We start from the raw sequence: 24,974 nt of genomic DNA, 5'->3' as shown, positions 1-24,974 counted from the left end.
CTTAGAACACAGGCAGAGAACATAAGAGGCAGTGAATCCAAATGGTTAGGACATCACTCTAGGGAGACCGATACCCAGGTTCCTATCCCAGCTTCTCACTATTTACTATGACTTTGTACACATTTCTTAAACCTCTTTGTGTCATCTGGACAGTGGGAATTCTGATGGTAATGAACTCGCAAGATTACCAGGAGGGTAAAATGACTTTATATGTACAAGGACCTAGCTAGTCCAAGGCCTTGTAACAATTCACAGTAATTGTTCATAGTTACCATTAACAAATGATGAACACTATTACTAGTAATTTAAATTAAGATAAAATAATTACTGAGCATTATGACCCAATTCCCCCAAGAGCTCTGATTCCTAACACCCTTTCTTATACCCCAAATTGCATTCATTTGAGGGCTTACCTCTTGCTCATTTGGGACATAACATTGCTCCATCAAGTGGGTTTGTTAGCTGATGAAACAGAATTTACATGACATATGCCAGTATGGGAAGGTGCACACATAACCCACAGACCTAAATCACGATATTCCAAAATCTAGATAGCCCTGCTTCCTTATTTAAAGCACAGTTGGGTTATTTAATACAAACCAACATGGCTGTCTGGAATTATGCTGTAAAAGGCTAAAGAAAGAAAATTTGTCCTAGGTGTGCAATCTAGAAGGTTCCCATGACATTTTCTCCATATTTTTTTTTGTTTGTTTATTGGATGTCAGCTTTCAGATATGCTGCTCAGCTAGTCCAAACAGCATGTGTTTTTATGTTCTGAAAAACTGTATCAAGCAACAGAATAAAACAACAGAAACCAGTTGGGAAGCTTTCACTTTTAAAGAGTTTCCAAGCACCCTGCCCTTTTCCTAAAGGACTCTTTTCCCTTTTATGGATGAGCACCAGGCTCCAAGACAGTGTAAATAGAGCTTCCTGTTCCAGGGAAGTACTGGCTCCTGCAGGAGCCCAGGGGTCCTCTGGGAAAAGTTGATAGGAACTATGAGCTGTATGTGACCTGAGGCTCAGGAGCCAGCTGAGCCAGAAGGGAGGGAAACACATTTAACGGCTCCTTTGTGCAGGCTTTGGTCCCAGAAGCACTTCTGGGAAAGTAAGTCCAGTGCCATACACACAGTCCTTGCAAAGAATGGCAGGGAAGCTGGCCGGGCTTGAAGGACCATTCCCAGATCAGATGCCTCAATCTTGGACATAGCTGCTTGGAGGAACCCAGAGATGGCTGGAATTCCCACAATTCAGGGATCTTGTACATCAAATGAGCAGGGTTTTAAAAACAGAAGAAGGGTTAAGGGTGTAGCTCAGTGGTAGAACACTTGCCTAGCATGTGTGAGGCCCTGGGATCCATCCCTAGCACTATTTAAAAAAATTAATAATAATAATAAAAATAATTAAAAACAGAAGAAAAGCAAATTGATTCTGTACAAATTAATTCCAGTCCGACAGCAAATATTTTCAGGGCACTTAGTGTTCATACATTAAGGACATAGAAATTAAAATATTCTCTTTTCTTTCAGACCTTAATATTTTTCCATGCTTTTGAATAATAATAACATAAAGGACTACTTTTGTGGTTGAATTGGTAATTTTGATCTTTGATAATTTTGATCTTTGACTTCTGTGTGCTTCAAAATCTCATCAGTAGTAGCAAAACAAAAACAAAACAAAACAAAACAAAACAAAAACACCAAAAAGGTATTATTAATATTTTTGGATGTAGTCATAATGATTCCATGGTAATTACAATTTTTGGTCTATGATGAAGATTGAACCCAGGGCCTTAAGTATGCTACTAAGTACATGCTCTACCAGTGAGCTGTACCCTCAGCCCCATAAATATTATTTTGATAATAGCTAACATTTACTGAGCACTTTCCATGTGTCAAGCAGTGAGTTAAGCCAGGTCTCCATCAGTATAAAATTATTTGAATGAGAACCAACAAGTCGTGTTTGCTAATTTAATATAAAATATGCCATCATATTATTGTATTAATATAAGCAAAAATGAAAATGAAAGGAGTGACATAAATATAAATAGAAGTTCTTAATCTTTTTCCTTCTCTCTCTCTCTCTCTCTTTTTTGTTTCTTTTTGGGGGGCTAAGGATCAAGTCCAGGGCTGTGCATGCAAGTACCTTGTCAGATATTTGACTTGAAAAAAAAATTTCTACAATGGAGCTACACCCCAGCTCAGAAATTCTTGTACTTTCTTCTCTCATGTGACAGTAGACTGTCTATTACTGGGATATGGACACCTGAGTTTGAGGATCGGTCTGCAGATACTCCACAAATGGTTATTTTTTCCGGTTTGAAAATGAGCAGAGATGAAGCCCTTGCCCAAGCTTATTCCTGTGGGGGCAGGGTGTTGGCTGCTGGGCCCACCCTGTGACCTCATGACCTTGTTGATTTCTGTAGCTTTTCCACAGAACTTTTAGGAAGTCATACCAAAATAGTAGTATATTCCTATTTCTTCTTCTAGTATTAGATGCATGTACTTAAAAAAATGCAACCAAATGTGTTCTAGACTTATCATCTGAGATTTTTAGAAGAGATTGAATCAATTTGTAGTTTTATTTTTTAGTCAGACATAAGAACCTCGGAATGAATGGAGATTTACTCATCTGAAGCTTTCTTTTTTAAGCCAGAAGTTAAACCCATATAATATTGAGGTTGCTGTTGTGGAGTGTATAAATGAACTCAGAAAATGGTTCCACTTAGTATAGCATAAATTTTTTTTTAAGTATAATGTAAGAAGTGCAAAATTTGTATCCTGAAAACTATAAAACAGTTGAAAGAAAATTTTAAAGTTCTAAATAAACAAAAAGACATCTGTTATGGTTTAATTATACGAAATGTCCCCTGAAAGCTCATGTGTAAGACAAAGCAATAAAGTTTGGAGGTCAAATGATTGGGTTACAAGATCCTTAACCCAATCAGTACATTTATCCGCTTAAATTCATTGGGTGGTAATGTAGGCCACCAGGATGCAGCTGGAGGAGATAGGTCACTGAGGGAGGGCCTTGGGGGCATATATCTTGTACCTGGTGAGCACAGTGCTCTCTTTGTGCTTCTTTTGACCATGTCCTGAGCTGTTTTCTCTCCCACACTCTTCCACCATGATGTCCTGCGTCACCTGGGCCCAGAGCAATGTGTGGACTAAGACCTCTGAAACTGTGAGCCCCAAGTAAGCTTTTCTTTTTCTAAAATGCTCTTGTCAGGTCTTTTGGTCACAATAGCAAAAAAGCTGACTAGTTTTATGTTCATGGTTTTATATTCATGGATCAGAAGACTTAGTAGTGTTAGAATAGGAACACTCTTCTGGTTGATCTGCAGCTCCAACTCATTCTCTTTCAGATCTCCAGCTGAGTTATTTGCAGAAATTTACAAAGCTGATTCTAAAATTCAAGTAGAAATTTAAGGGACTGAGAACAGCAAAACATTCTTGAAAGTAGGAATAAAATTAGAGACCTCACGCTTCCAAATTTTCAAACTTATTACAAAGCAATGGTTATCAGGATGGTATGATGAGGGCATAAGGCTAGACATTTATGTCAAAGAATATAATTGAGAGTTCAGAAATAAGTCTTCACATTTATGGTCAATTGGTTTGGGACAAAAGTGCCAGGATAATTCATTGGGGGAAATTATAAGATTATCTTTTATTTTTATTCTTTAACTTATTTTGTCTTGGGCATTGAATAGTATTTTCAATAAACAGTGGTGAGAGAACTACATGTCTACCTGCAAAAAAAATGATTTTGGACTCTTACATCATATCACACAAAAAATTAATTCAAGTCAGGTGCAGTGGCGCATGCCTACAATCCCAGTGACTTGGGAGGCTGGGAGGAAAGCAAGTTTGGGACCAGCCTCTGCAACTTAGTGAGGCCATTTCAAAATAAAATAAAAAGGACAAGGGATGTAGCTCAGTGGCAAAGTGCCTCTGGGTTCAATCTCCAGTATACCCCAAATTAACTCACAGTCCTAAATGTAAGAGCTAAATTATAAAAATACTTAAGAGAAAACATAGGTGTAAATCTTTATGACTTTGGATGAGGCAATAGTTCTTAAAGATGATACCAAAAGCACAAGCAACCAATGAAAAATCACAAATTGGGCCAAATCAAAATTTTTTTTAAAAATTGTATTACAAAAAAAATTGTATTTCAAAGGTCGTGATAAAGGGAGTAAACCCACAAAATAGAAGAAATTTTTTTTTGCAAATCAAATAACTGACAAGATACTGGCATCTAGAATACATAAAGAATGCTTACAATTACATAATAAAAAGATGACTCAACAACAAAAACAAAAAAACTCCAAAAATCCAATTTAAAAATGGACAAATTATTAGAACAAATATTTCTCCAAAAAAGATGCAGAAATGGTCAATATGTACATGAAGAAATGCTTAAAGGACTGGAGGTCTAGCTCAGTGTCAAGCATAGGTTTAGCATGCCTGAGTCCCTGAGTTCTATCCTCAATAGCCACCCACTCCACACACAAATGCTTAACATCACTGATAATTAGGGAAATGGAAACACAAATCACAATGAGATGCCAATTCACATTTGTTAGGATGAGTATTATAAAAAAAAAAAAAAAAAAAAAAAAAAAAAAAACCCAGATAGTAACATACATTCATCAGGATGCAAAGAAACTGAAACCCTTGTGCCCTGGTGGTGGGAAGGTAAAATAGTGCAGCCACTATGGAGAATGGTATGATGATTTCTCAAAAAATTAATCATAAGATTATCACCTAATCCAGTAGCTTCACTTCTAAGCATACTAAAAAAAAAGTGAAAGCAGGGATTCAAACAGATATTTGTACACCCATCTGCATAGCAGCATTATTCATAATAGCCAAAAAGGTGGAAGTAACTCAGATGTCTGTTGATGGATGAATGGGTACTCAAAATGTGTCTCTCTATTTCCATATGATGAAAGATTATTCAACCTTGTAAAGATAGGAAATGTGGACACATGTTACAACATGGTTGAAACTTGAGGACATTATACTAAGTGAAAAAGCAGTCACAAAAGGGCAAATATATAAAATTCTGCTTATATGTGGTACATAGAGTAATCATATTCAGAGAAACAGAAAGTGCAATGTTGGTTGCCAGGAAATGGGTACAGGGAATAAGGGGAGTTAGTGTTTAATGAATACAGAATTTCAGTTGGGAAAGATGAAAAATTTCTGAAGATGGCTGCTATTTAAGTAACATTGTGAATGCCCTTAATTCCACAGAACTACATACTTTAAAAGATGATAAAAATGCTAAATTTTTATTGTATATAAATATGTGTATATATATATATACACACACACACATTATATATATATACACCCACACATTTGGCACAATGAAAGGATGAATTAAAACATAATAAAAAGACAAAGAACCCAACTGAAAAACAGGCAGAAGATATGAATAGTTATTTCGCTAAGGAAATTATATAGCCAGGTGCAGTGACATACACCTGGAATCCCAAAGACTCAGGAGGCTGAAACAGGAGGATTGCAAATTTGAGGTCAGTCTCAGCAATTTAGGAAAGCCCCAAGCAACTTAGTGAGACTGTCTCAAAATAAAAAATGGGGTAAAGGGGGAATTCCGGGATGTAAGTAGTGGTAAAGCACCCTTGGGTTCAATCCCCAGTATACACACACACACACACACACAAATGGCGAACAAGTACATGAATGATGCTCACAATCATTAGTCACTAGGGAAATGAATATCACTAAGATAGTTTTAATAAAGAAGACAGATTACATGTTGAGGGGGATATGAAGAAATTGTAGCCATCCTATACTACTGATGGGAATATAAAAGGGTGGGATCATTTCAGAAAATAGTCTAAGAAGTTCCTCAACAGTTAAACATAGAGTTCCCAAATAATCCAGTAATGGATCCAGTTATAGACTGCAGTGATGGATACATAACTCCAAATACACTAAAGAACATTGAATTGTATTCTTCAAGTAGATGAACTGTGTGGTCTGTGAATTTAATTTTTAAAAATGATTTAAAAAATAATAAGCTTTGGGTGCTTGAGATATATTCATGAGATATATTCATCATGAGATGATGAAAGTACCAAGTTGTAAATGCTTATCAAGCAATGATACTTAATTGTTTGCTCTCTCTTCTCTCATATTTGTGAATATAAGTTTAAAAATTGAGGCTATTTTTCTTGAAATCAAGAGGTTTTGCCATTTTTTTCTCTGTGGAAAAAAAATGGTACCATATAATTTTATTATCCTTTCCTTCTCTCCTCTCTCTCTCTCCCCCCCCACCTCTTTCTTTTTTGCAGTACTGAAGACTGACCCAGGGCTTTGCACATGCTAGGCAACTGTCCTAGTGCTCAGCCATGTCTCCAGGCTTCCTTCCCTTAAAAAAACAAAACAAAAACAAGTTAATTGCATTATTATTTTTATGTCATAAAGTACATCCATTTGAAGAGTATAATTCAATAACTTTTTTGTAAATGTATGTGGTTATCCAAATATCACCACCATTCAGCTGCAGAACATTTGCATCACCCAAAGTGTTTCCTGGTGACTATTTGCAGTCAATTCCTGCACCAGCCTTGTATCATCCCTACAGCAAAGAGGGACAGTAAGATACCTGAATATCTCCTTTCTATTTTCCCCAAACCTACCTAAGTTAAAGGAACAATGAGAGCAAGTCTGAGCTGGAAAGTCCAGATACCTATTATCTTAAAGGACAATGGCTTTCTCTTGTGCACACGGCACTAGGGCAAGGTAGTGTTATCTGTAGAAAGCTACTTCCTTGCATGCACACCAGGACAGTTGCTCCTTGGGACGCTAATCAAGCTGATGCTGATGAAGTCACTGCTTTTGCAGCCTGACATGTACAGCCCCTCTCTGAGTGGGGATGCACGTGGAACTGGGGGCACCGTGGAAAGCATATGTGTCACTCGTCCTTTGGGTTGCCACTGGATAAAACACAGGGAGGGAGAAGAGGTGCTGTTCAGCAAAGCACCATGAGGGACAGAGGTGCTGTCTGTTGCCAGTTACCACTGAACTCCTCTTGGGGCAGTCTCTGATCTCTCGTAGCTTTCCCCCATTCAACCATATGTCTCCCATGCTGTTTCTGGGCACTTTCTTTGACTTTTCTGCAGCCTAACCATTGCCCTAGCACAACTGGGCAGAAGATGGATTGAGATACCTGAGCGGATTGTTTAGGTTTCATATCATGAAAAAGGTCAATGCACAATTACCTATAGATTAGCAACATGCTTTATAAACTGAGCCTGTAGCATTGCAAATACCAATTTTTGTGTTGGAAAACAGGTATTTTCACCCACACACAAAAAAATGGTATTTATGTTGAGTATAATAGATTTATTTTAAATGGATAAAATAGTAAGTTCTCGGTTTTAATTCTATGGTTAATGTTGACAGATGTAACCCACATAAACAAAATCTTCTTGGGGTTCTCAGTAATTTGTAGAGTGCAGGGGTTCTCAAGAGAATTCTCAAAAGGAATACATCCGAATCACCTTGACTTCAAGTCCCACACTTTCTTCAGCCCTCTGATATTTCTCTCCACCAACATTTCTGAAGCTCATTGTGGTAAGGTTACCTATAAATTCCCAATTTTGAAATCCACTTGACATTTGCATTCCTTATCTTATTTGACTGCCCTCAAGCCTCTAACATTGTTGTCCACTCCCTTCCCAAAAATCTTTCTCCCTTTGATGTTGCAACACCACCCCACCTCAATGTCTCTTCCTATCTTTCTGTCTTTCTAATCCCCTTTGCTTGATCCTTGCCCTGACTATTGGCCATTTCTCAAGATTTCAACTTAGGTTTTCGTTTCTCTCTGCTCTAGGTATTTCTCCTGGGGTGTCTTCTCAAATTTGCAACTTCCTTTGCTGCCTCTATCCAGTGATTCCAAAATCTGCATTTCTTCCCTGAACTTGATATCACTTATTTCCGCAAGCATACCATGTCCAGATAGACATCCCTAAGGGAAGATGTATAACTGAAACGCATATATAACTTTCCCTTGCCAAGCTCACTTTTTGACTTGTATGCATATTTTTGTAATATTATTATCCATTTATTTGGAAACTCAAGACAATCGTTAAAAAAAAATAACTTGTTAGGTTATCTTTGACACTTTCTCTTCTGAGGCCCCTCCTCTAATATGTGTTAGATCTCCAAAACCATTCTAGTTTCAAACCATCTCTCATGTTTATTCCTTGTTTTTGCTCCTTTTATTTATGCTCACACCATCTTTTACCTTCACAGGAGATCAGTGTATCTCCAATTTTCCTCCCAACGGCTTGACAGAGTTTCCTTTTTCCAAGCATACACAAGTTTGTCCATTGTATTTTGAGTGTTTAAAATTGTCCTGTGCTTTCTCCCCACCTATAGGATATTATCCACATCAGCAGACAAAAAACACATGAAGTCCTGTTTGCCATGTTTTTCAGCTTTGTCTCTTACTACCCCAAATTGTACCCTATCTCCCAGCCATGACTTGTGCCTTTGAGGCATTCAACCCACGAACCCTCTACTGATGGGGTATATCCCAGCCCTTTTCCTTTTATTTTTGAGAAAAGGCCTACATTTCATAGGTTGGCCTTGAACTTGCAATCCTCCTGTCTCAGCCTCCAAGTAGCTGGGATTAAGGCATGCACCACTGCATCTGGTTAACCGTGTAGTTTCTGGGTATCCATATCTTTCTGTCAGCAGAGCTCCTTCTATGGGTTTCTTCTTTGTTGTTTTTTCCAAGTCTCTTTTTAAAGGTCATATCTTTTCTGCAATCATCTCCTCTCAGCAAAGAAACATATTTGCTTGCTTTATTTTGCAAATTCTCAAATCAATGCTCATCAGCCCTTATCATATCTCATTGAACTGTTGATATTTGTTTGCATCTCTAATTCCCCACTAGACTTTGGCTGTAGGGCTGTCTCCTCAGTGCCTAACCAGTGTCCAAGTCCACTGTGTGTGTGTGTGCCAGTGGATTAGTTGGGTGGGAAAGTCAGAAGACGCTCCTTTGCTTTCTCTCTGAATCAGCTGCAGAGACATGATTTCTCTCCACAGTTAAATCAGATGTGAATACTGACTTGCTTCACCACGCAGAAAAGTGCACATCCAATAACCATCCAATGATACAGATGAAGCAAAGCTTCCCTCTCACAGAGGGACCAGGAATTATTTCTTGCAGTTTTGTTATTTGCTTCTTTTCATAGATTAGGAACAAAAGAGATGTTGGGATGAACAGACTCATGGGGAGAATGAAAAGTCAGGTGAGTGCCTTGGGAAAAAAAGGTACCAAAGTAGATGAGGGAGATAGAATAAAAAAAAAAAAAGATTGTGGGAAAGAACGTAGAGAAACAGTACCAAAGAATAGTCCATTTGCTGCCAATAAGGCGCAACAGGGAAAAAGAAATACAGGAATGAGAGGAAGCTCTGACAGGATGCAGCTTCACAATTCTTTTCAGAGTTCAAGCTCAGGCAGGCTCCTGGACATTGTCTCCAAACTATGTGTCCACCCTGACGCTCAGATCCATGTATGCTTTCTCTGAAAGGAATTTTTGGGTCAAAAGGCCAGAGCCTCTACATTAGAAGAAGGAACTTGTCTTTTCAGGATATAGGTACCATCTTAGGAATAAAACCAGCTAACACCCCAATCATTTGATGAAACTGTTCCAATAATGATGAGTGCAGTTTCAGATATTGATGAGACGCCCAGAGACCCCAACTGTTATATTCAAGTTCTTCCATCTGGTGCTTTTGTGTAGGACTTTAATAAGATTCTATACCAAAATTCAATACTCGTTTTAAAAGTTATTCTCATTTGTAAATTTAATACTCTTTGATGTTAAAATCATAAGTAATTCTTATTTGAAGAACAATAAGAGACCATGGCTATTGCTGGTAAGCTTGTGAGTTAAAGAGTAATAGAACTATACATTTAATCATATCTTTAGAACTGCACCAGAATGTAAGGATTGAATGTATAGTTCCCTCATTTTTTTTTAATGATTGCTTTCTCCAGAATTGGAACTTATTGGTTTAGTAATAAGTTGCATACTGAATGAAGTAGACTCAAAACTTAGAAGAGCTGGGCATGGTGGCACATACCTGTAATCCCAGCAGCTTGGGAAGCTGAGACAGGAGGATCATGAGTTCAAAGCCAGTCTCAGCAATTTAGTGGGGCCCTAAGCAACTTAGCGAGACCCTGTCTCAAAAAAATTAAAAGATTTGGGGATGTGGCTCTATGGTTAAGCACCCCTGGATTCAATTCCCAGTATCTCCCCCAAAATAAATAAATGAATAAGAATAGTGTCATGTGGTAATGTTTAAAGGTAAAATATGTTCTCTTGTTGAAACTACTGTAATATTTGCCTGGTATTGAAAGATAATGACACGTTGGATCATTTTAAAATCAGAAGAATATACAGAAGCTAAATAGTTTGCAAAGATATGGTTTAACAACCACATTTCCTTTCTTTCTTTTTTTTTTAATCAGTCTGTGGATTGAACCCTAGGATACTCTATCACTGAGCTACACCCCCACACCTTTTATTTATTTTTTTAATTTATTTTTATTTTGAGACAGGGTCTTAACACGTTGCATAGGTTGGTCTCATACTTGTGATCCTCCTGCCTCGGCCTCCCAAATTGCTGGGATTACAGATGTGAGCTACTACAACCAGCTAAAACCTTCATTTTCAAAGTACTGTCCCATCTATCATTAAAGCCTATAGGAAAGTCTTTCATGTATAAATCCTCAAGTCAGATTTATTAGATTTTATGTTTCTTTTTAGCATTCTTCAAATACCAAACTAATCACTAAGCATTTAAGAAGAGTTTCCCAAGTTCTATCACTCAAATAAGATTTCACCAGTTCGGCCCAATGATTATCCATGGGGGGAGATGGATTTGTAGTCAGGAAACAGGCGGAAACATAACTTAGCTGTCAAATGTAGTGCTCATTCTTCTTTATCTGCCACCTGCTTTTTAAAAATACCGTGTCCAAGTCTCTCAAACCTTGTACCATGGGATTATAGAATGTTTGAGTCTGAAGGGAACAGAGAGATGTGTCAACTCCTGAATTGCCTATGATCACCAACTCACCTGGAGAAGAGTCCAGGTTGGAACCTGGGCTTCCAGCTCTGGCCACCTCTGACACCTCCCATCCCATCACTTTGTCTCAGGACTCACTGTCCAATGCAAAGATTGTATGACTGACATTCTCCAAAGTCTGGGATATGCATGTTCAGATGCAGGAATCAATATGGTTTATAAGACTTGGTGCTGGTTCCCCGCGATAGAATGAACTACTCAACGATTATTTGTCTATGTGTACAAGTAATAAAGAGAGAGAAGGAGGTAGATGGACAAGAGTAAGGTGGGCTGGCATAGAAGCAACTGAGTTTAGCATTATTTTTAAAACATTTATTTTTTAGTTGTAGTTGGAAACAATACCTTTATTTATTTGTTTGAACCCAGGGCCTCACAAGTGCTGGGCTAGTGCTCTACCATTGAGTCACAAGCCCATCCCAAATTTAGCATTTTTATGAGCAAGGACTTGGCTTTATATTGCCTGGCTTCCTCCTCCAAATGTACCTTATGCCAACTACTGTGTGATTTGGGGCCAGTGACTTGACCTCTCTAGCCTCTGTTGCGGGTTTTCTGTGATGACTTGATGAGCTAAAGCATTTATAACTGGACCTGGCACTTGGTAAGCACATACATGCTAGCTATTGTAGAAAGAGCCCTGTATACAATTTGGTGGCACGTAAAGGTGTCATGTGAAGTCACTCACCTGTAAAGTTATGTGGTCTTTTCATCATCTCTTTCTCTTGGAGTGTTCTCTATGCCATCCAGCCAGGTTATGCAGGTACCATTAAATTGCATTTTTTAATGTGACCCTAAGAGATCCATATGGAAATAGAACCTATGTTTTTTTTTTTTTTTTTTTGTTTGTTTTAGGGCTAAAGGAGCAAGCTCATTTAACCCACACAGACTATCTCAAGAGTAATTCACCTATGTCTCTAAAAAGCTAGGGGGAGGAATGACCTCATTCCCATTCATGCATTCATTAATTGAACCTAAGAACAAGATTCTAACTTTCAAGCAGAGTTGAAACAGAAGGACTCCAAATTCAAGGAGAAAAGCTACCTAAATTATCCATATATCTTCCCTTTCTCTGCATTTTCTGGGACAACATTTCAAGTTTATTAGACAGGTTGTTTGCTAATATTATGCATTTGGAACAAAACCCTGGGTGTGTGCTTTTTAGAGAATCATGTAAATCATCAAGGTTATACGTAGAACAGTGATTTGCTCAGTGACCAACAGGTCCCTACAGAGAGCAAATACACTGCTCTTGCCAGAGAAAGGAAGCACAATGCTTCCTTATTTTTCTAGCATCCTAGGCTTGCAAGAAAACACACATCCTCCAGATAGTCAGTTAGCTATTCAAATAAATATTGACGATAGGTACTGCTTATTACAGAAGGACTTATTTCTCGTAATTCCACTATTAACAATAGTATAGCTATTTTCTGAAATGCCAGCATTATGTGAATTCATTACTTTAGTCTTAATTTTAGAGGTGATTTAGAAATGGAATATTTAAGAGGGATCACATATTTTAACTCAAAACAAATTAACAAAACTAAAACATCACACATACTTTGAAAAAGTATACGTACAACTGTGGTTGAGTTCAACTGAACAACCTTCAGAAACAAGATCAGCAGGCATTTGTGCAATGCTAATGGCTTTCTCACATTTCCTTGATGATGTCATAATTACCTATGGAAATACAGAAAGCCACTTCCCATCTGCCCAACACAAACATGTCACCTCCTGTTTTTCATTTCCTTACAGTGACAGTCAGCGTTTCTCCAGTTTTCCGGATAGCTTTCAGTCCTGAAACAAGAGTTGTTTTTTAAAATTTCTTCCTAGGTTATGTTAAGACATATCTCGTAAGCCATAGACTGACACTTTTTTGTAGAAGGAAAAGAAAAAAAGATTACTGTGGAGCTCAGGGAAGAGATCAAGCTACACGTGGCTGCAGTGTGTTAAAGTGCTTTGCCTTCTGATTCACCCAGATCCTTTCGGCCAATGGGCTTCATGCAGAGTCACATGACAAAGACCTGCTACATCATTCCTACTGCCATCCACGGACCAGCTTTCACAATCTCTCTGATAGTTTTAATCTTCTGTGAAAATCTGAAAGAAGAAAGTAGGCTTAATTTAGGGGTGAGTTTTGGGGGCGACTTGCTTTTCAGGGTCTCTGATGAAATGAGCCCTTTTGTCCAATAAGACTCAGAAACCTGTTAGAATATTTTCTGGCTCTTCATGTAGAATTGTTAAGGACATCGCACTCCTGAAGCCCAGACTGTCAGATATAGCTGCCTCCAGTACTGTCCGTAGGTCACCTGGTAGAGACACAGTCCTACCTGGCTGGTGCTGGTTCCTACCTCCTATGACGGGGATCTGCTGCTACCTATACTTAGTTGTATAGGTAGACCAATTTCAAAAGGAAAAGAAAGATTTTTCAAGATACTGTTACGATTTAGCAAGTTAATTTATTCTCAGAGTTTCCTGAAGTGTTTTGCTTCTGTCTTATTCTATAAGACTCTACTTCAGTGTTTCACCCTGAGAAGGGTCTGTCCTGGTTTCAGAGGTGACTCCAAAGTTGGGTAGGAGGGGGTCTAGAGTTCATCCACGTTTTAGAGGCGGTCTGACATTTGTACACACAGCCTTCGTCCCTTGTGACTTATGAGCCTCGAGAGTGAGAAATACGTGATTTTCCCCATTCCATCACTTAGTAGGTTTCCTTCAGAAAGGAATGTGTGCCCAGGAGCAGGACATACAACCGGGTCCTTCCCTAAGCTTCAGACTAAGAACCTGGCTACCTACTAACCAGCAGCACTTGGATATCACACAAATACACATTGAGTATTCTTACCTTGAAACTCAAAAATCCAAAATGATCCCAAATCCAAAATTCAATCAGCACTAACATGAGGCTGCAAATGGGAAGTTCGACCTCTGACCTCATGGGATGGGTGGCAGTCAAAATGCAGGTGCACTAAAAATATGATATAAGGTTATTTTCAGGCAATGTATATAAGGTTTACATAAAACAAATGAATTTTGTGTTTAGACTTGGTTCCCATCCCAAAGATATCTCATTATAGATATGCATGTATTCCAAAGTCTGAAATCTGAAACACTTCTTATCCCAAGCATTTTGGATAACAGATGTTCAACAGGCACATTAAAATCACCTAGCTCTCCTCCCCCTGTTTCCAGCTACTCCTGCTCCCTGGTCTCTGGACAACAAATTTCTATTCATTTGGTTGCCCAAGCCTTAAACCCAGGGTCATTCTCAGTTTCCACCTCACTAGAGCCCCTCCATCCACATAGCATCCACTTTTAATTATAAACCTAAGACCTAAGAACTTATTCAAATTTATCAAGTATTTTTGATTTATACTGATATTACCTTAATTTCAGCAAGGATAATATGTTACTAAATTAATATAACAGCTTCCAGATCAGCGTCCTTGTCCTCAGGGCCCCTGAATCATGGTCTCCATGAGGGTTCATATCTTGCATATCCTTCACTTGTCGCTGTGTGAAGGAGCCTGGCAGTCTTAGGATGTCTCCACAGACGGCTGCTGCTAGTTCACCATGGCTATCAACCATTTCTCCCACCTCTGGGCACAGTGCCTGATTTTCTACGGGGAAATTGGCACCCTCTTTCCTTTTGCTTTGATCTCTGCCATCCTTCTCCACCCTCTCTGACTTGGCCAGCTCCAGAGACTGGAGATGAGGAAATATTGTACCTTTGGCCCAATGATTGATTCAGGCTTGGTCATTTGTCTCTGTCAGCCCAGTGGAAAAAAAGCAGTCTTAGGAACCACTGGTGAGGAACAGCTTCTGTGGGGTTTACAAACCAGTGGACTCCAAGCCTGACTGCTGGTCGCCATCTGGACATGGTGGACACCAGGCCTTACTGGAGATAGCCCGACAGAGCTGTGTCACACAGGCTCTGACATGTCAGTCTGTGGGACTGCGCTTGCTCAAACCACTTCACCTCTAGTTTATTTTAGTTATTCAGACCCTTTTTTTGTTTAAATCAATTTGAGTTGATTTTTTTTTTTAACTTGAGAACAAAAGAGACTTGATTTCTATTTATGGCCATGTAAGATCCTTAAGGATTAGGCTTCTCCCTGTCTTTTTCTTTTTCCCTTGAGACTTTTGCACTAAGTACTTCCTGTTCATTCTTCAAGAACCAGCTAAAATTTTGCTACCTTCCAATATGCTTCCCCTGACTGCTCCAGGCTCTCTGCTCACAGCTCTGTGGTAACACTTATCATATTCCTTCCTAATTGCTTATTTGCTTTCTGGGCACTCTCTCTGGGAGCCCCTATAGTGGGACTGTTCATGGATGCATCTCCAGAACCACATGTATTCACACACATGTCTGAAGCAATGATTAAAGCCTCAAAGAAAGAGAAAAGAGAAGTGATTTTCTCAGTTTAATAGAAAACGTGATTGACATATTTAGAAAGATCACTTCCTTTGGGTAAATCACAAAGGTCTGAGGCAAAGACAGGTTAGGAAACATGAAGACTGTTTAAGTCATGTAGGCAAGAAATTCTGGCATGATGAATGACCAACATACTGTGAGTGTGAGGATGGAGAGGAGGCAATAAATTTGAGATATTCAAGATAATAAGCATCAGATATTGAGACAATGTGGGGTAAAAAGAAGAGAGAAATCCAGATGACTTAAGGTTTATGGAGGCAGGAAACATACAGAAGAAAGAATTTTGGAGTTAGGGAAAATTTTGCTTTTTTTTTCTAAGTTAAAGTTGAAGTGTGGTTTTTATACAATAATATTCACCCTTTTAAAATATACAATTCAAGTGACTTGTAATATATTCACAAGATAACCATAACCATTATATAATTCCAGAACATTTCTCAAAGAAATCCAAGCCCATATTAGCAAGCACTTCCCATGGCACCATCTTCCGCAGCCTCTGACTATAACTGATCTATTTTATGTCTGCATATATTTTCTTCTCCTGGACATTTCATGTAAATAGAATCATACAATATGTGTCTATTTGTGTCCAAATTCCTTCACTTAGTATGACTCTAAGTATTATCTCTATATTTGTACTTTGTGTATTTTTGTGGCTAAAATTATTTACATTGTATAGATATACCACAATTCATTCATTCATTCATTCATTAGTTGATGAACACTTGGTTGTTTCCATCCTTTGATTATTATGAATAATACTTTTATGAACATTTTATGTACAAGATTCTTTGTAGACATGTATTTTCAATTCTCTTGGACAAAAGCCTAGGTGTAGATTTTCTAGGTTATATAATATCTCTATGTTTAATTTTGGTTCCCCTGAGGATTGAACCCAGGGCCTTGTATATGATAGGCAAATGTTTTATCAATGAACTATATCCCCAGTTCTCCATTTTTAACTTTCAGAGAAACTGACAGATCATTTTCCAAATTGGCTGCATCTCCCTACATTCCTATTAACAATTTACAAAGGTTCAAAAACCCGAATCAACACTTGTTATGTTCTTTTGTTTTGGTGACAGCCATTCTAGCAAATGTCAACTGGTTATCTCATTGTGGTTTTGATTTGCATTTCCCTAGACTAATGATGCTCAGCATACTCTCATGAATTTTGTGCTATTTGTGTATCTTCTTTAAAAACCATGTCTCATTCAAATGCATGAATTGCCAAGATCATTGTAATGTCATGTGTAGCAAAAAAAAAAAAAAGAAACAAAACATGACTATTCAGATTCTATGATTTTTTTAGAGAACAAAATTTTATTCTAAAAATAGAACTTCAGTAACAATAAAATACCAAAAGGCAGTCATGATAATACAAAAGGGGAAAATAAATAACAGAAATTTGCTCTATTTTTTTCTGAAAAATATAAAATTATCACAGTAATGTGCTGCTAACTCTCATTTATCAATATTTGAATTACTCACTGTGTGAAATAGCCAAAGAAACTTTAAAGTCATAGGATAGATGGCTTCTATCTAATTTTTAGATTGCTTTTATCTTCAAGTAAAAGTGTCTTTTAATACCTGGATTGCTTTTATTGTTAAGTAAATGCATTCTCAAGCAAAGCAAACAAATTTATATATGGGCCTATTTTCAAATGGAATTATTTTTGATATTGAGCTGTAAAAATTCTTTATAAATTCTGAATACTGGACCCTTATCAGATATATAATTTGCAAATACCTTCCGACTTTGTGAATTATCTTTTTATTTTCTTTTTTGTGTCCTTCACAGCATAAAATTCTCAAAGAAAATCTCAATGAAATTCAATATTTCTATTTTTCTTCTGTTGCTTGTGCTTTTGGTATCACTTCTAGGAAATTACTGCCAAATCAAAGATCATGAATATCTAATCCTATGTTTTTTTCCAGAAGTGTTGCAGATTTAAATCTTGTTTTTAGGTTTCTAATTTATTCTGGACTAATTTCTATATATAATGTGAAGAAGAGTATAACTCCATTCTTTGGTATGTGTATATTTGGTATCATTTTGTTGGAAATAATTCTTATTTCCCCCATTGAATTGTCCTGGCACTGTTGCCCCAAATCAATTGATTTTGGATTCTCTATTTTACTCCATTTAACTGTATGTCTATACTAGTGCCAGTACTATATGCTCTTGATTACTAAAGCTTTCTAGTAAGTTTTGAAATTCAGATGTGTGAGTCCTCCAACTTTGTTAATTTTTTTTTAAAGATTGTTTTGGCTAATCTGGATCCTGTGGATTTCCCATGAATTTTAGGATCAGCTTGTACCAGTAAGTGAGCTAAGATTTTGAGAGGGGTTGTGTTGAATCCGTTTTGGGGATATTGCCATTCTTAACAATATGGTCTTTTGATTCATGAATATGAGTTTTAGTAGAATTGTTTTTAGTAGGAAACAGGTATAGCACATGGTTACCCTTTTTTCTTAATTTCTTCCCATTACTTAATTAATTTCATTCAATAATGTTTTCACTGTACTTGCACTTCTTTTGTTAAATTGACTCAAATTTCTTATTGTTATGGATAGGATATTGTAAATAGATAATTTCCTTTCAGGATTATTCATTGTTATTGTGTAGACATACAATTGATTCTTAAAAAAACTGATCTCATGAGGGGCATGGTGGCACATGCCTGTAATCTCAGCTACTCAGGAGGCTAAGGTAGGAGAATCATGAATTTGAAGTCAGCCTTGGCAATTTAGTGAGGCCTTGTCTCAAAATAAAATTTAGAGCACTTGCTATACATGTGTAAGACCCTGGGATCAACTCTCAGTACAAAAAAAAGAAGGAAAAAAAAAACAATCAAAAGCTCATCTTATATCCTACAACCTGCTAAATTTATTTATTAGCTCTGTAGATTTTGAGGGTATATTAGTTCCGTTGTTGAAATATTAAATTTTAGACATCTAGCATGTCATTGAACACAAAGAGTTCAAGGAAAGTGTCTTGGATGGGTTTGGAGGTCTTATAACTACTGATCTTTTTAAATATCTAAAATTACATTTTGTTTAAGGGATTGGAAAGCTGAGACTGTCATCCGAAAATTGTTTTTGAGGACAAATTTTTTAATGGCATGTAGACAAATGGGTAGAAGAATTTGGAAGTTCCTGTCTCCATTTCCTTTTGATTTTTTTCATAGTTAACATTCCTTTTGCTCCTGCAGAGGAGGCTCCGCACCAGCACATCTGCCACGTGTTTTGCTGTTATCGATATGGGTGCTCCAAAGTCAACAGGTGTTTTCTGATGTCAGAGCCTTTCTTGTTTTCTTTGGAGGCATTCCAGTGCTGGATAAAGACATGTTTGCCTGAAAAGGCTTATCTCCTCATTAGGACCAGCTTTCCAGAAGATGCTCTGGGCCACCTTGCCAGGGAATTGTCCACCAGAGAATGTCCACACAGTTCATCACACTTCCACTCCTGAGTTCCAAGCAGTGTGTGTTGTAGGATACACATTGTCAGTGTCTCCATGGAAACCAGATCAAACATTTTGATTCAAAATTTTGGTCTCCATCAATATCTAAGAATTGTTTTTAGTAGGAAACAGGTATAGCACATGGTCACCCTTTTTTCTTAATTTCTTACTAAATTTTTGGTAAAATAATGTACCAAGAATTTTAAGCTTAAATATACTTAGCTACCTTTAAGCACATAACACAAAGCATGATATTTAGATTTTTTTTTGTATTGAACATAATCATCTTGGTGGTCAGCCAATTTATTTATGTCTATTAGCCAATCATCTTGAAAGAAAAAATCCACAGTGGTACATGCCTGTAATTTCAGTTACCTGGGAGGTTGAAGCAGGATGATTGCAAGTTTGAGACCAGCCTTAGCAATTAGCAAGACCCTGTCTCAAAATAAAAAATTTTAAAAATGGATGGGGATGTAGCTCAGTGGTAAAGTGCTCCTGGATTCAATCCCTAGTACCCCCTCCCAACAGACAAACAGACAGAAATCCTCTATTCATCAGAAAAGTAAATTATTAAAAGCCTTATTTATATTAATAAGAACTGTATATTTTATGTACTTAACTACTTATTCATATAAAAAAATGTCTGTGGATTATCTCTAAATGAAGCTTAATTATCACAAATTCTTTTTTTTTTTTAATATTTATTTTTTAGTTATCGGCGGATACAACATCTTCGTTTTGTATGTGGTGCTGAGGATCGAACCCGGGCTGCATGCATGCCAGGCGAGCGCGCTACCGCTTGAGCCACATCCCCAGCCCACAAATTCTTAATTTAAGTTGTAGGTTCTATCATTTTTCATTCTCAAAGTTATTAAAGAAGATCTTTCCAAAACAGGAAAGGATATTTGGTGTATTGTTAAAACTAAAAATGTTTTTTGTAGCAAACCAATTTGGGAAATTTAAGCATTTTTCCCATGCTCTAAGTTGACTATCCCTTTTGAGCTAGATCAGGATCCAATAAACGCCCCCTTTTCACATCAGGAATTATTTTTGTTGCATAGTTCAATGACAATCAGTTTGGCTTTCCTTTCATAAATATAGCCAAAGTCTCACATTAGTGATAATAAATATAAAAAGTCTCACATTAGTAATAATAAATATAAAAAGTCTCACATTAGTAATAATAAATATAAAAAGTCTCACATTAGTAATAATAAGTATAAAAAACGGAATGCACCTCAAAGCCTAATTTCAGAGGCCATGACCAGCAGTTCTGAGAAAACAACGGAACTGGTCTCTTCTCTTTGGATATTGAGTCAAAGTGAGTCCACTCATATGTGAATTGTGGAGACTAAAACTCTAACGGACAAGGCATCAACGTGCTTACAGTGTGTACAGGTCAAATCAAAGGTCATATACTAGAGTAAAAGGTAATAGAATAGTTGGAAGAAAAGGTGGTGCTCTTTGTAATCTTTTATGAGATGTTTGGGACATGCTTCTGCAAGAGGCAGGCCATACTTCCATACTTCTGATTTATTTTGGGTGATCAATGATCTTGAATAGGACTATTTCTATCTGGCCTGCCTTTAGAACAGATCAGCAGAGACAGCAAATAACTGGTGCTCAGTACTGGACTCTACCTCCTTGTCATGATAGTGGACTCTTCTCAGCACCCTTCCTCTCCCAATAGGCTCTCCAGATTTCCCTATTCCCTTCTCAGGTACTCTCATCCTAAGAGAGGGCAGAGTGTAGGTCTAGCTTTGACCCTTTCCACCCAACAGGAACCTCTCTATTGTGGGACGAAGAGCAGCCTCTCACCTCTGAGGAGTGTCCCTTTCCCAAGGAATGGCAGACTGCCCACCTCCATTCACTGTCCTCCCATTCCTTGCTTTGGGGACCTACCACACTCCTATGGGTGCAGAGGCTTGTCATCTCTTAGTCTTTGCTGTTGTCACCATCTGAGCCAAAGTGCCACAGCTTACGCCTCCTGGCCACTTAGATGGCCCCTAATTTTACTTTGTTCAGAAAAGTCTCTCTTAGCTGATACCTTATCAGCCAGGAAACTGAATAGTGTAATTTTGCTGGGTGAGGTTGGTGATCCTCTCTGATGGTTTATTTGAGAGAAAGTAAATAGCATAATAGTGGAGAAAGCATTCTTGTGGGGGGGAAGTTAAGATGCTCAGACTCCTCGGCTAGGTTTCCCGGGGGGGTTAAAACCTTAACCCCCAAAAGAACACACACATGATGGGGTTGCCAGCGTTCTTTCATTGTAGAGCAGCTCCTTGCTGGGGGATAGTCTTCCACTTTGGATCTGGATTCTGTGCTTTAAATTCAGACATGGCTCAGGTGGCATATTCTGCATTGTTACTTTCCTGCCATCCCTCTGGGGTGATGGCTAGCATCCCCCTCCCTGTCTCTGCTCTCCCCACTGCAGAGCTGGGCACCCAGACACAGTCCCAGACTGTCTGTGCATCTGCTAAGTCCAGGCAGGCACTGGGGACATGCAGAAAGGAAAGGATTTGTTCTCTCTGAGAATCACTCTGCCATTTTGTGGCCATATTTTCTTCCTTTCTCTTTCCAGACTCCTTTATCCCCAAATTTATCTAGTTTGATCATCTCCAACTCCTGACTTGCATTGTCTTTTCAGAAATAAGCCTGCAGGGGACAGTGGGAATGAGCTTCCCTATCGGTTATCCTTATCAGCTCAAATACACCAGACATGATTTGAGTGTTTTCGGAACATGCCCTTTTCTGTCTTATGGTGTAGTATTTTTAAATTTTTAGATAATAGGAGCAGATATTTAAATGTATGTCTCATTTTCTGGGTTATTGTAATGAAATAACTGATACTTAAAGAGAGGGATTCCGCTGGAAACATCTCAAAAATATTTGAAGCCGGGTTTGGTGGTGCATGCCTGTAAATCTCAGCTGCGAAGGAGGCTTGGGGCAGGAGGATCCCAAGTTCAAGACCAGCCTGCACAACTTAGCAAGTCCCTGACTCAAAATAAAAAATAAAAAAGGGATGGGGGTGCAGATCAGTGGGAGAGCACCTCTGGGCTCAACCCCAGTAGAGCCAAGTAATAAATAAATAAATAAATAAAAATTTAAAAACAGACCAAAAAAAAAAAAGTATTTGAATTTTATCTCTAAGCCCCCAGCATTCCCAGCATGGCTGAGCCTGCCCAGTCCTTGAGGATGGTCTGAATGAAAGAAGGAAGGGAGAAGATGAGAGGAAAGGGAGAATGTGCCCTGGGCCAGCCACTCTGTGCACTCTACCTAGCACCTGTGGTGAACCTACTCCTTGGGAGTGGCTTCCACGTGGAGTTAGTCATTCTTCAGGATGTTGTATTTACCTCCGTGAACTGTGTTCCCTCCAAAGGGTAGTTAGAGATACGACAGAAGGACTTGAAGATTCACCATGTTTAGTTAGATATTTGGTTTGAAATCTGCCAAGGAATAGATGAATGTCTGGATCAGCCCAGGTGCAGAGGTGCACACCTTAATACCAGTACTGGTGAGGCTACGGGGCTTACTGCAGTCCAAGTGCTTGGTATCCACCATCACACCGAATCTCACAGTGACCCCAGGATGCCAGCACCTCATCTGCTTTAAAGTTGGAAGGTTAGAAGTGTTTTGTTGTACGTAAGTGGCAGGGCCAAGATGTGAAACCAGACTTTTAAATATTAGGTCTCCATTATGCTGCAAAAATGATATTTATTCCTCTCTGGCTTCTTTCCCCCATGAGTTTATGATGTATTACTTATTAAGAATGGAAAGCACAGGAAGTGAATGGGTTCTTGTAGGACACAGTTGTCTGAGTAGAGGGGATGGAAACCGCCCTGTTCCCAAGAACAGTCAAATAGCGGCAGCCCCCTTCCCCTGGGGCTAGTGGCTCACATCTGAGTTAGATTTGCCAACAGGGCTCCACCATGCTCCCAATGTTTACTGCCACAACGTACAATGGAAAAATGGAAGCAAATTCTCCATATTAACCCCACTTTCTCTTTTCTGGATTCCACTTTTTCCTCCTAATTCAACTTGCCCCACATTACCCCAATCAATTCCCTTCTTGCATAAATTAGCCAGTTTTGATTGCTGTAGCTAGGCTGAAAGAATGCATATTTGGGATAATTAAAAATTTGGGACATTGTATTTGACAGCAACTGATTTTGACCTCAAGATACATCATTTCTCAATTTATAAGTGACTACATCCTGAGGCATTGAGAAGTAACTTCCTCAAAAATCATGTGACTGACACATGGTAGAACCTGTCCATCATTCCTTATCCATAATTCTGAGGTCCAGGTACCTCTATAAACTACAAGCAAAAACCTGGCCTGGGCTGATCTGCAATTACTTAAGTCTGTATGTTACTTCTATAAAATTCAATGTAATATGACTCACAATCCCATACTCCTCCTCACCGTAATGGGTTTGAAGGCTTCACCCATTTGCCATGTGTCTATTGACCTGCCATTTATACGGTCATCCATCATTTGATGTTCTTTTTGATAAATATCAATAGTTCCCAGTGATTGGCAGTAGGTAGGGGCTACATAGTTTCTCTCAGGAAAACTTGCAAGTATTGGGGCCATTCCTGCCCAAGTGCATAAACATTAAGCAAGAGAATTAAAAAGTTCATACTGTCTGGTCTTCTATCCTCTGAGAAGCCTTCCCCCTCTGTACTCCAAAGAGCACCCAAAAGATGGCCAGCTCATTCTGCAATGGATGCCCAGTGTTCTGTTGTGAGCACCATGAGGGCTAGACAAATCCTTTTTTGTTTTGCAGGTCATCAATCCTTCATCTGAAATTCTAAAACCAACAAACTAGTAACAACAGCAATAGCAAATCCAACATGAAAATCATGATTCTAAAATATACAAACCAACAACAAATCCAACACTGAAAACCAAAGTGATTTTTGCAACTTATTAGGCAGAAGAAAGCCTGATGTTGAGGGCTCTTAATAATTTCATTTATCTAATAAGAGTGAATATTCATGTTTTGTGCCAAAGTTTTAATATGTTTGCTTACAGGGTACTATCTCAGGCCCCTCTGGGTTATCAATTAATAAATGACATAAGTCAAGTCTTTGAAGAAATATTAAGATCCTGTAACTTGTTTATGGAGAGGGGCAAAGGGCCCATGTAATCCTTCAATATCAAATGTCTTAAATATAACTTTCACCAACAAAAAATTGTTTTGAGGGCTGGGATGTAACTTAGCCATAGAACCCTTGCCCAGCACTAGTGAGGCCCTGAGTTTGATCCCCAACACTGCAAACAAAACAAAACAAATCAACAGGAGTGTGATTTCCACAGCAAAATAGCATTATTAAATCTCTTTCCCTCCCCCAATTTCTTTTTCACTGACTCCCAGCTGTTAAAGAGCCATTGTATGCAAACACAAAGTCAAGCAGGAGACTCAAACTGCAGGCTAGGAGGTGGTTATCTGCATTTGAATATATCTATGTTAATTTTTTTAACCAACTAAAAACCCACAAACTTTAAAATTGTGTAGAAAATCCTAACAATTGTGTAGATTCTAACAATGTTTGAGGTTTGCATATTTGGGATATGCAAACTACTCTGAAAAATACTTGAGAATTCTGTTTTTACATGTGAAATCCAAAAGGAGAATTGAAGTCTCAAGCTAATCCCAGAACACAGTATCTTCCCAAAGCTCTATAAGCATATGAATGAACTTACTTAGCTTCCCTTCCTACAAGGGGTTCTTTGGGGTGTGATAAAAAATGTTAAGTGTACTTGCCAACCAATGGAGTCTTGTGAAGACGGGTGGGCAGTAGTTTCTTATAATGGCTAAATAAAATACTAAACTTAAATTGCTAAAAATGACTGGAAGTGAATTAAAATGATCCAATAAACATTTTCAATAAATCAATAAATGTAATTTAATTGGAACTGAGTTCATTTGAAATGCCT

The 24,974-nt window shown here is 38.2% G+C and overlaps 1 long non-coding RNA gene across 1 annotated transcript in view; it reads right to left on the bottom strand.

Annotated features, from left to right (window-relative positions):
- Positions 1-11,340: 11,340 nt before the first annotated feature.
- Positions 11,341-24,974, bottom strand: part of LOC139702050 (uncharacterized) — a 37,643-nt gene continuing 24,009 nt past the window's right edge. Inside the window, exons 2-3 of the long non-coding RNA XR_011704615.1 lie at positions 13,978-14,100; positions 11,341-13,235 (exon numbers count right to left, since the gene is read on the bottom strand). This is a non-coding gene — a long non-coding RNA (uncharacterized lncRNA). The remainder of the gene's footprint in view (positions 13,236-13,977; positions 14,101-24,974) is intronic.

This window comes from Marmota flaviventris, chromosome 15 (assembly GCF_047511675.1).
Source record: "Marmota flaviventris isolate mMarFla1 chromosome 15, mMarFla1.hap1, whole genome shotgun sequence".
NCBI classification, from domain to species: Eukaryota; Metazoa; Chordata; class Mammalia; order Rodentia; family Sciuridae; genus Marmota; species Marmota flaviventris.
The sequence above is the reverse complement of the archived record's forward strand: the minus strand, read 5'-3'. Positions and strand labels throughout refer to the sequence as shown.